This window comes from Anabrus simplex, chromosome 3, assembly GCF_040414725.1.
Source record: "Anabrus simplex isolate iqAnaSimp1 chromosome 3, ASM4041472v1, whole genome shotgun sequence".
Classification (NCBI taxonomy): Eukaryota; Metazoa; Arthropoda; class Insecta; order Orthoptera; family Tettigoniidae; genus Anabrus; species Anabrus simplex.
This window is the reverse complement of record NC_090267.1, coordinates 171,274,908-171,288,303: the sequence shown is the minus strand read 5'-3', so window position 1 is coordinate 171,288,303 and position 13,396 is coordinate 171,274,908.

The window sequence follows — 13,396 nt, the reverse complement described above, 5'->3', positions numbered from 1 at the left end:
TTTTTGAAATAAAGCTAGGTTATGATAACCTTCTACCAAAGCTTTGAAAACATATGACATTGTCAAGGTCTCTGATCCACTCACGGAAAATCAATAACCCACCGCATGAGCTCTACGCTCTGTTAAGAAACCTCGACTGTCAAGCGACATCTCGACAGAAATATATGAATATTTAAGAAATAGAGTTATAATTATCTTCGAGCATAAACAGTCGTATGCAACTCGCTTATAATAGTAATTAAGACATGAGTAGTCCGCCTCTGTGGTGTAGTGGTTAGCGTGATTAGCTGCCACCCCCGGAGGCCCGGGTTCGATTCCCGGCTCTGCCACGAAATTTGAAAAGTGGTACGAGGGCTGGAAAGGGGTCCACTCAGCCTCGGGAGGTCAACTGAGTAGAGGTGGGTTCGATTCCCACCTCAGCCATCCTGGAAGTGGTTTTCCGTGGTTTCCTACTTCTCCTCCAGACGAATGCCGGGATGGTACCTAACTTAAGGCCACGGCCGCTTCCTTCCCTCTTCCTTGCCTATCCCTTCCAATCTTCCCATCCCTCCACAAGGCCCCTGTTCAGCATAGCAGGTGAGGCCGCCTGGGCGAGGTACTGGTCATACTCCCCAGTTGTATCCCCCGACCGAGAGTCTGAAGCTCCAGGACACTGCCCTTGAGGCGGTAAAGGTGGGATCCCTCGCTAAGTCCAAGGGAAAAACCGAACCTGGAGGGTAAACAGATGATGATGATGATGGTGATGATGATGAAGACATGAGTATGTTTATAAAATGAGCGAAGCCATTATATGTTTGTTACATAATGTGCTATTTAAAAATTACTCATGTGGAGGAAAACCTGCAGTATAATTGTTGCAGAATGCCATGCTTGGTCGCGATCTTGTAAAATCCGTCTTCGTTTGCTTGAAGAACAATACCAATAACATTATGAAGAACTCCCTTTGCCTTGTCTACGTCAGAAATAGCCATGGCGACGTAATCTGCAAGCTTTGCTGGTGTGTGAAACTTGTCAGAAGTTGTTGTCAGTTGCTTTTGATTTCGCTGCAGTTATCTGTGCTTCTAAAATGTCTTCTGATGATTTATATAATCAATTTTAATCCATATTCTCATTTCATTCCCCTCTTGATTTTCGATTTTATTTGTATCATTAATTTCATCCTCGAAAAGTATTAAAAGTTTCTCTACATATTCATTATTCACTAGCTCTGGAGGCAATGACGTAGTAGAGAGGCCAATTCTGGGTTCAGCGCTAAACATGGCCTTATAAGGTGATTGTTTACTGCCTGAACGGAACGCTCGGTTTTCCATAAAATCTGTACGTATCGTAATCCTACCGACCAGTTAGTTGTTTTCTGGTCGTTCATCCAAACGGCAAGCATGCTTTCAACATCTTTTTTTTTTTTTTTTTTTTTTTTTGCTAGGGGCTTTACGTCGCACCGACACAGATAGGTCTTATGGCGACGATGGGATGGGAAAGGGCTAGGAGTTGGAAGGAAGCGGCCGTGGCCTTAATTAAGGTACAGCCCCAGCATTTGCCTGGTGTGAAAATGGGAAACCACGGAAAACCATCTTCAGGGCTGCCGATAGTGGGATTCGAACCTACTATCTCCCGGATGCAAGCTCACAGCCGCGCGCTTCTACGCGCACGGCCAACTCGCCCGGTTTTCAACATCTTGATACACTCATTTTACGGATCACTGACTCTTCCTGTGCCCTGGTTTTCCACGCACGATTTTAAGCTCAGGCAACAGGCTTGTCATTTCTAGAATCACATGGTTCACACATTCTCGGCCGTTGTCCGACTGTAGTATGCACTGGGCCTCAACGGTTAATAATATGTTGTTTAAATCCTCAGCTCTCTTCGTTTGCAAGGCACAAAACGAATTTAGTTAGGTGATCCTGATACACGATGTTGAATTTAAAATTTGCATCTAATTGTGTGTCATAGCCAATGAGATAGATTTGGCTTCGACTGTTTATTTCGGAGTGAATAATTAGTTTGGAAACCAACCACCTTTATTTCTCCGTCATCCGGCTCCATGGCTAAATGGTTAGCGTGCTGCCCTTTGGCCACAGGGATCCCGGGTTCGATTCCCAGCATTGTCGAGAATTTTAACCTTAATTGGTTAGTTTCGCTGACACGAGGACTGGGGTGTATATGTCGTCTTCATCATCATTTCATCCTCATCAAGACGCGCAGGTCGCCTACGAGAGTCAAATCAAAAGACCTGCACCAGGCGTCTCCGGAGGCCAGACGGCATTTCATCTCTCCGTCGTTTCTTAACAAACTGCTCTCATGGAGAAGTAAAGGCATATCATATTCTTTTCTACGTTTCTAAATTACGTTTCAGCCAACATTCTATCGCGACCACCGAGCCCTAATACCAGGTGAGCGACGTCAGTGACATCATTTATTTCATCAGCTGAAAGGAAAGATTTTAGATTCGCATTAACTGCAACGTCCGCCTCTGTGGTGTAGTGGTTAGCGTGGTTAGCTGCCACCCCCGGAGGCCCGGGTTCGATTCCCGGCTCTGCCACGAAATTTGAAAAGTGGTACGAGGGCTGGAACGGGGTCCACTCAGCCTCGGGACGTCAACTGAGTAGAGGTGGGTTCGATTCCCATCTCAGCCATCCTCGAAGTGGTTTTCCGTGGTTTCCCACTTCTCCTCCAGGCGAATGCCGGGATGGTACCTAACTTAAGGCCACGGCCGCTTCCTTCCCTCTTCCTTGCCTATCCCTTCCAATCTTCCCATCCCTCCACAAGGCCCCTGTTCAGCATAGCAGGTGAGGCCGCCTGGGCGAGGTACTGGTCATTCTCCCCAGTTGTATACCACGACCAAGAGTCTGAAGCTCCAGGACACTGCCCTTGAGGCGGTAGAGGTGGGATCCCTCGCTGAGTCCGAGGGAAAAACCGAACCTGGAGGGTAAACAGATGATGATGATGATGATGATGTTCAAATCCTCAGCTCCGTAGCGTAACGGTTAGTGTTATTAGCTGCCGTCCTCGGGGGCCCGGGTTCGATTCCCGGTACTGCCAGGAATTTAAGAATGGCAGGAGGGCTGGTATGTGGTTAAAATGGTGATCCTGATACACGATTTTGAATTTAAAATTTGCATCTAATTGTGTGTCATAGCCAATGAGATAGATTTGGCTTCGACTGTTTATTTCGGAGTGAATAATTAGTTTGGAAACCAACCACCTTTATTTCTCCGTCATCCGGCTCCATGGCTAAATGGTTAGCGTGCTGCCCTTTGGCCACAGGAATCCCGGGTTCGATTCCCGGCATTGTCGAGAATTTTAACCTTAATTGGTTAGTTTCGCTGACAAGAGGACTGGGGTGTATATGTCGTCTTCATCATCATTTCATCCTCATCAAGACGCGCAGGTCGCCTACGAGAGTCAAATCAAAAGACCTGCACCAGGCGTCTCCGGAGGCCACACGGCATTTCATCTCTCCGTCGTTTCTTAACAAACTGCTCTCATGGAGAAGTAAAGGCATAATATATTCTTTTCTACGTTTCTAAATTACGTTTCAGCCAACATTCTATCGCGACCACCGAGCCCTAATACCAGGTGAGCGACGGCAGTGACATCATATATTTCATCAGCTGAAAGGAAAGATTTTAGATTCGCATTAACTGCAACGTCCGCCTCTGTGGTGTAGTGGTTAGCGTGATTAGCTGCCACCCCCGGAGGCCCGGGTTCGATTCCCGGCTCTGCCACGAAATTTGAAAAGTGGTACGAGGGCTGGAACGGGGTCCACTCAGCCTCGGGACGTCAACTGAGTAGAGGTGGGTTCGATTCCCATCTCAGCCATCCTCGAAGTGGTTTTCCGTGGTTTCCCACTTCTCCTCCAGGCGGATGCCGGGATGGTACCTAACTTAAGGCCACGGCCGCTTCCTTCCCTCTTCCTTGCCTATCCCTTCCAATCTTCCCATCCCTCCACAAGGCCCCTGTTCAGCATAGCAGGTGAGGCCGCCTGGGCGAGGTACTGGTCATACTCCCCAGTTGTATCCCCGACCAAGAGTCTGAAGCTCCAGGACACTGCCCTTGAGGCGGTAGAGGTGGGATCCCTCGCTAAGTCCGAGGGAAAAACCGAACCTGGAGGGTAAACAGATGATGATGATGATGATTAACTGCAACACGTTTCCTTATTCCTTCAGTTTCCACTATATCAAATCGTTTTAGTCTCTTTTGTACGGGATCTTCTTGTGTGCTATTTTTTTTAGCGTTATCCACCTCTCGCATAAGTGATAAGTATTTGTCTTTCGTTATAACATTAAAACGAGCCGAGTTTTCGCTTTCAGATCTTAAAATATCTGACAAGAATCTCCACTCTTTCTGAGTTATGTTAGGTACCACTTGACGAAATCTTATCCATGATAACGGGAAACACAGAAACAAAGGAAATACTATACAATTGAATAACACAAAATGTTTACCAGTTTTTCGCGCTTGAAAACAGTCCTGTAGCACTCTACTAGAAAAAAATAGAAAGGAGTAATAGAATAGAATAGAGTAGAGAGCTTCCGTGGCTCAGACGGCAGCGCGTCGGCCTCTCACCACTGGATACCGTGGTTCAAATCCCGGTCGTTCCATGTGAGGTTAGTGCTGGACAAAGCGGGAGCGGGACAGGTTTTTCTCCGGGTACTCCGGTTTTCCCTGTGAACTTTCATTCCAGCAACACTCTACATTCTCATTTCACAGCATCTATCAGTCATTAATAAATCACCTTGCAAGTGGCGACCCCATCGTACTAATAGCCTATATCTGCTTCATTCATTCCATCCCTAACCCGGTCAATGACTGGAAAACAGGTTTTCATTTTTCAGAATAGAATAGAATAGAACAGGTCCGCCTCTGTGGTGTAGTGGTTAGCGTGATTAGCTTCCACCCCCGGAGGTCCGGGTTCGATTCCCGGCTCTGCCACGAAAATTTGAAAAGTGGTACGAGGGCTGGAATGGGGTCCACTCAGCCTCGGGAGGTCAACTGAGTAGAGGTGGGTTCGATTTCCACCTCAGCCATCCTCGAAGTGGTTTTCCGTGGTTTCCCACTTCTCCTCCAGGCGAATGCCGGGATGGTAGCTAACTTAAGGCCACGGCCGCTTCCTTCCCTCTTCCTTGTCTATCCCTTCCAATCTTCCCATCCCTCCACAAGGCCCCTGTTCAGCATAGCAGGTGAGGTCGCCTGGGCGAGGTACTGGTCATTCTCCCCAGTTGTATCCCCCGACCAAGAGTCTGAAGCTCCAGGACACTGCCCTTGAGACGGTAGAGGTGGGATCCCTCGCTGAGTCCGAGGGAAAAGCCGAACCTGGAGGGTAAACAGATGATGATGATGAGAATAGAACAGAGTACTCCCATCTCCTATTTCCGCATCGCCTAAAACAGGGAGAGAGCACTTTTTATTGCAATTCATTAAAGTTTGATACATGAATTACATTTTCCTTCTTATAATTATTTAACTATTACTCTACTAAATATAAGGGGCTGCCTGGCCGAGGCAGTAAAGGCGTGATCGGTTCGCCCGGAAGGACGTGTGTTTGAATCCCCGTCAGGAAGACGTAAAATTTAAGAAACGAGATTTCTACTTCCGGAGGTGCATATGGCCCTGAGGTTCACTCAGCCTACATAAAAAATGAGTACCAGGTTAATTCCTGGGGGTAAAGGCGGCCGGGCGTAGAGCTAACCACTCTACCCCATCACGTGCCGGGGTTAACAATGGTGGAAGCCTTTACCTTCTACTCCTCCAAGGGCCTTCATGGCCTGTATGGAAGTGACTTTTATACTAAATATAATTCATTTTGTCCTACGCGTTAACAATGCTATATTGTCTAGGACAACATGTACAGTATCTTCCCTTTCCTTAGCTTAATGAATGCTTACTATTGTGTCAAAACTCTTTTGAAGTGTTCTACCATTAACAGCATGCCTTACAGTACGTAACGGCTGAATTTTGAATAGAAGATAATGACACGACAATACAACAATTTATACATTACTACATTATTTGATATTACACCTACTAATTATATTCATTATTCCAGGACACGCAGGCCTCTTATCCATCTTATCCTTATCCTTCATTATTCTTGTTTCTATTTGTTTTGATTTTTTAAATTTCCTTTTCCACATACTTTCTAAAATACAAGAAAACAATGATATTCTTCCCGTTGTAATCCACTGTTTATTTAATAGTTTAGCAATTGTATATAATTCTCTCTCTATTGCCGTTGCTGGCAAGATGCAGTGTTTACAGTGCACTATGTCTTCTAGTATGGGCTAGAATAAATTTGTTACTTTCATTGACCTGTATCAGTCTTATCATTCACTTTGACAATATGAAAGTTGCAGAGGTATGAGCGATGCTAGTAATGCCATTTCTTATTCAGCCAGTCCCTACTATGAAAGGTGTGAAAATGTCGCGATAGGGTCGGTTGGTGCACGCATTTCAGTAGGCTTGGCGGACTGATATGCAATAGTAACTTCTAAACTACCTCGCTCCTCATTTCCTTAGTACGTCTCTTCAGTGACACCTAGGCTATCTATGACAGCTAATGGTGAACCTGATGAAGATCTAACCAGCCTTCGGGATGAATACCCAACATACATACACTTATATTTTTATTTTATATTCCCTTCTCAGATATTTTAGAAAGGAGTAATAACCAAACGATCACAACCAAACAACAATGCAGTTTAATGTCAACGAGACAAAATATGTATAACTAACCGTGAAACCATTTACATCCGTACAACCTGAGTCATACGGATACACTTAATTGAGATATAGGTAGTTGATTGCACACACACATGTTTATTCGTATACCTGGATAATCGAGCGCTTTAATTTTTAGATGCCAACATAAATGGCTTCCTGTTCTGCTCAATTACTTCACCCAAATATATCTTGATTCATCCAGTTTTCTTCCTCCTCTTATCCTTCATTCTTCTTCTTCTTCTTCTTCTTGGTTTGAATGGGGCTATTTTGGACCACGTTTGTTCAACTGTTGGGTTTTGATCTTTGTCTAAGTAAGTAAGTTACTGTACACGCAGTGAGTAAGATTATATTAAATTGTATGTCTCTTATCGCTATTCTAGAAACAAAACGGGGAGGAACCCATACGTTGTATCCCATGTAAGGTGCACGTTGGGGAAACTTTGATGGTAATGACAGATCACATTTCCTACAGCCATTCACAATCGAGTTCGTGAGTTTCTACAAGTGCCATTCACAATAGAGATGAATGGTTTTTATAATAATGACAGGTACCATTTCCTACTGCCAGTCATAATCGAACTGGAGAGATTTTATTATAACAGAGAAATGTGGTGCTATCTAAAGTATAAAGAACCGAGATGTGACAATAAGACATAGGACTAAAGTTGAAGATCTGTCCAAATTGAGCAGAAATTGTGTAATCGGCTTTGTGAAATGACTTACAGTTCAGAAACAAGTTACCACGAAACGAAGGACGGCAAATCATTGAAATTGCCTCCATATATCGACATTTTACGGGGCCTAAAAGTAATACATTTCAACAGCCTGGAACTTTCCCTCAAACGAAAGAGTGTCCAGTGTCGAAGCGAAATTATGTACATAACAAAAGTTGTTTAATATGAAGCGACATTTTACAGAAAATCAATAGTATAAGAGAAAATGGAAGACACATGTTGTGTTTTTCTATAAATCTCCATTCTATTGAGCGATTTTCACATCATATGCATATCTAAACCTTCCCCTGGATGAGTATACTCTATATATGAAGTCTGATGGAGATCTATCCAGCCGTTTCGCCGTGATGGTGGAACAGACGAACAAACAGATACGAAACCCAAAAACCATTGATTCGGTCTTGAGTTGACCTAAATCGGATGAATATAAAAAAATGGCAAAATAAACGAAATTATAGACAGAGGACCCCTTACAACTTTGTAGGTATGGGCACGTTAATAAGTGCATGCCATTCCAAGATTTACTGCTTATAAACCTTATAAACAGATTCCGCCATCAGACTCCCCTTTAAGTGTCCTACATGGTTGATCGTATGACATTTTCTCGTATCTCATATAGACACTCTGGTTGTTTGCTTCTCGGAAATTTTTAAAATTGAAATTCTACGCGTTTTGTGGTAGATTACGTTATCTTCGCTGCACTTCTCTGTACCGAGCTCGATAGCTGCAGTCGCTTAAGCGCGGCCAGTATCCAGTATTCGGGAGATAGTAGGTTCGAACCCCACTGTCGACAGCCCTGAAAATGGTTTTCCGTGGTTTCCCATTTTCACACCAGGCAAATGCTGGGGCTGTACCTTAATTAAGGCCACGGCCGCTTCCTTCCCACTCCTAGCCCTTTCCCGTCCCATCGTCGCCAAAAGACCTATCTGTGTCGGTGCGACGTAAAAGCAACTAGCAAAGCACTTCTCTGTGCCTGTGCGCTGTGTAACCACGTGCCATTTTGTTTCTAGAACTCACTGGCTTGTAGCCTGCGTTCTTTTTCTGGAATCTTCTTTTCTACTATATATTGCTCTCTCCACCTTTCCACCTTGAGTCGGGCTTCGTGGCGGAGTGGTGGACCACACACTAATACAGTGCTTATTGTAATCATGTCAACTTCATCTGGACTCTATCTACAGCGACTCGGTGAGCAAGACTTATAATATTTATCTGCATTTGGACTCTAAACTTTCATTCGGGCCATTGCCTGCTGTAATACTTTCTTCTGTCGAGTGGTTATGCTTCCCTTTTAAAACTCACAACTTAGACTGCTTCTATTCACGCACTGCGCTACGGACGATTGTAAATTATTTTCTGACGTCATCCTAGATCTATGCTATTACTAAACTTCAGCAATACCCGGTGAAGAAAATCCTTTCCCCGTCCTAATACTCATCCTACTTCCCTTCCCCCTCCCTTTCATGCTTTTTCTCTTTCAGGGTTCAGTTTCGATGTATATTGTACACTTCCAATTTATTCAACAGGCTTCCCTTTTATGTACCATTGGATAATTATTTGTAAATGTGGCACACCTTTTGGATTTTTCTTCTACTTGCAATTATTTATCTTGTTGTTAAATTATGGTTGTTAAATATATATTCTATTTCGCATTGTTATTCGCCTAGCTTCTTCCTTACTGCGCGATTTTCCTTGATTTATACTACTCCTCATCATCATTTATTATTATTATTATTATTATTATTATTATTATTATTATTATTATTATTATTATTATTATTATTATTATTATTATTATTATTATTCTAGTACGCTGAGCTCTCTACTGTATCGCCATATATCTTTGCATATTCCTCTGCGTACTTCTGATTATTTATCGTTACTTGTACTTTTGTCTAAACACGCTACCACCCCGACTGTTATGGTAGTGCTATATCATAGTATGATAGCAGAGGTCCTCCCTCACTGCATAGTATGGTAGCAGACTAACTCAGGTTCGATTCCCGTCTCTTCTTTTCTACACTCTTTGGCCTTTTGCTTGTTTTCTTACTATGGCTTACTTTTCCGACAATTTTTCTCCTTATCAATCCGACACTTCTTCTACTTCTTCTTCCACTCCCCTTAATTTTTCCGCTCCAAACCCTTTTCTTACCTATAATTTACCTTCTGCTAGTTCCTCTTCTTCTTCTACGGAGTCTACGCCGTCTTCTGACTTATCTTTTGAACATTCTGCACTACCGAAAGCACCCTCTCTTGACTATACGGCCTTTTTTCCGCCTGCTAAACTTTCGTTATGGCCATCGCCCCCTCCCCCTCCCCTCCCCTCCCCAACCTTTCTCTCATGCTTCCCCACCTCAGCCTACACCACCGCCTACTCCGTCTCCACAATTTTTGTATGAATCTCCTAATCCTTTTTCTACCTCCTCTCATTCAGACCCTATTAATTTTCATCTTATTAAGAAATCTCTAGACTTAGTTCCCCAACTCACTTCCACGCATCCACAAGTACTCACACTCTGGTTGTTTGCTGCTCGGAAATTTTTAAAATTGAACTTGGCCCCATTTTCTCAACTACTTTCACTTCTGTATTCTAAAACTACTGGTCATTTTAGCAATTTTTTGTTACAACATATGTCTGATTGCCATGATTGGATTCAATTTCGTTCTATTGTGCACAATTATTTTCTTCCCTATGAAATTCGCCAACAGTTAAGTTTTGTTTTCTTACGTCGTCCTCAACGCCCTGACGAAACCACTTATGACTTTTTGGATTCTCTCATCAATTTTGCTGACGTTCTTGCTATCTCTGAACATCCTCAAGAAATCATTTCACTCATTTGTTTTTATGCTGCCCCTCCATTTCGGCTATTAATTAACCCCTTTTCTCCACCCACTTCTATTTCTCATCTTTATCATCTTGCTCAAATGGATACCTTCAATTCTTACAGTAATGCTTCATATTATGCTTCTGTTCCCCCTCCTCCTCCTACCTTTCCTATTCCACCTCCCTCTTCTTCTCCCTCTCCTTCTCCTCCCCCTCCACCCGCTTCCACTCTCTCTTGTTTTCGCTGTCAAGGCCGAGGTCACATCGCTCGCAATTGTTCAACTCCACGTTCGGGATACGCTCCCTCCCGCCGTATGTAGGCAGCATTCGGTCTTTTGGGCAAAATCTGACACCTGCTGTTCCGTGCTCAACTCCATCTGCTTACATTCTTGCCCTACTTCAGAATGTTCCTTCTCTCGCCTTGTTAGATTCTGGGGCTTCTATTTCACTTCTCAGTTCTTCTTTTTTCCAACAGCTACTGCAATTACATCCCCATCTTCAATTACGTTTTTCGGATTTATTATGTACTAGCAAATGTACCCGTGCTTCGCTACGGTATTCTACATTGTATACGGATATCGACGTAAATACTGTGCGTGCAGCAAGTGAGATTGTTTTAAAATTGCATGTCTCTTAGCCTTATCCGAGAAATAGCATGGGGAGGTCCAACTACGTTGTTTCCAATGTAAAGTGAGGGTTTTGGAGTTGTGATGATAACGCCAGGCTCACTTGCCTACTGCCATTCACAATCGAGTTGGCAAGTTTACATTATAATTGCAGGCCCCAATGCCTACTGCGCGGTCACAATCGATTTGGGGAGTTTTAATTACAATGGCAGACCCATTTCCTACTTTCAGACAGGTTACAGTTGAGCAGTTTTTATTATAATACCAGGCAACTTCCCTACAACCAGTCAAAATTGAGTTGTGCAGTTATCATTATAATGACAGTCCCTTTTTACTGCTGCTAGTCAGCTTACTGCCATTCACTCAGAATTAGTGAGTTTCCATGAAAATAGCAGGCCACAATGCCTAATGCTAGTCAAATTTTAGATTGGAACATTTGTTTATAATGGCGGGCACCCTGGCCTAGAGCCAAACACAATAGAGTAGGGGACTTTCGAACAAAACTGCATGATCCCTTGCCTTCTGCAAGACAAACCGAAAAGTGAATTATTCATTAAAATGGTAGGCCCTCCCTACTAATGCCAGTTACACAGGAGTTGGAGAAGGACCCCATTCCTACTGCCAGCAGTCAAAGTCGGTGTAGGGAGTACTGATTACAATAGCAGACACATCCTTTCTCGATCGCTACAAATCGACATCAATGAATATATACAGATGGACATACGAAAGTATATGAATGTTTACAATATTGCAGACCTTCATTTACAGATTAACTGCTGCTAAACGGTACGTCATATCGACAAAGGATTGTACCGTAAGGCGCAGTATTTAGCGATCTAAATGGCTGGTCCTATGATATTTTCTCGCATCGAATCTGTTCATGGGTCAGATTGAATCAGAAACGTTGAATAGGTTGAAATTTGTGTAAGATTATCTTACATTGCATTACTTTTCGGATAATTATGTGACATAGCATTTGGTTAACATATGTGTACTGGGTGGGCCAATGTTCGTGTAGAGTTTGATCATACTATCTTTCCTGTAATTGATTGAAATGATGTACATGAGAAGAAAGGGTTTAGAAATTAATTTCCATTAAGGCAGGTAGATTTCCATTAAGTTTGGTTGTGTGTATTTTGAGGGAGTGCAAAATCAAGGTTTCAGTTTCGTATAAACCCCCAATTAGTTCAGGGATTTAGAAACAATATTTGCCCTAAAACCTCCCCAAAGGATACGTGGATTCTAAATATGAATTTTGGTGGAAATACATCCAGTAGTTTTCAAGTTAGAGAAAGACAAACAGACCAAACAAACAAACAAACAAACAAAGAAACAAACAAACAAACTAACTAACTAACTAACAGACACCAAGGAAACCTACCCTTGGACAGATGGATGCTATATATAAAATTTGGTTCAAATATCTTGTTATTTTTCTAGTTGTAAGAAGTACGTTTTACACGCACCCGCTCTTGCGTTAAGTCCGCTGGTATTTGTACCGAAAAACGGTCCGTTAATGATATCTCCCTTACTAAATCCTGTTATCGAAATGATGCACATGTGAAAAAAAGGTTTAGAAATTAATTTTCATTAAGGCAGGTTGATTTCCATTAAGTTCGGTTGTGTATACTTTGAGGGAGTGCAAAATCACGGATTCGGTTTCGTAAAAATCCCCACTCAGTTCAGGGATTTAGAAACGATATTTGCGCTAAAACCTACCCAAGGAGAGGTGGATTCTAAATATGAAGTTTGGTGGAAATATATATTTAGTAGTTTTCAAGTTATAGAAGGACAGACAAACAGACAAACAGACCAAGAGACTAACAGACAAACAAACAGACACCAAAGATAAAAATGATGCAGATGGTCATTATTTCACCTGAAACGGATAACTGTACGGAAATTTCGCCAAAATAATCAATGTACAGGCACACAGTCGTTACGATTTTATTTTTTGCGCTTAAACCTACCCAAGGACAGGTGGAATCTAAATATGAAGTTTGGTGGAAATATATCCAGTAGTTTTCAACTTATAGAAGGACAGACAAACAGACAAACAAACAGACACCAAAGTTAAAATTAATGATGCAGATGGTCATTATTACACCTGAAACGGATAACTGTACCGAAATTTCGCCAAAATAATCAATGTACAGACACACGGTCGTTACGATTTTATTTATATAGATGACGGATAAGCATGAGCACGTTGAAAAGTGCAGACTTCCACTTCGAGATTCATATCTCCTAAACGGTTTATGATATTAAGAAACGGTTTGCGCCATCAGACGCCTCATTTATCGCTCTACATGTTTGTTTCTAAACCACATCCTCGTATCTCCCATATTAAGGGGGTAAGTTGAGTTCAAATTTTGAATAGGGTGAAATTTGGGTGCATTTTTAACATTTTACATTACATTTTGCCTACGTATGTATAAGCTAGAATCATGAAATTTGGTACACATATGTCCCTTAATCGTGCCATTGTGCGCACC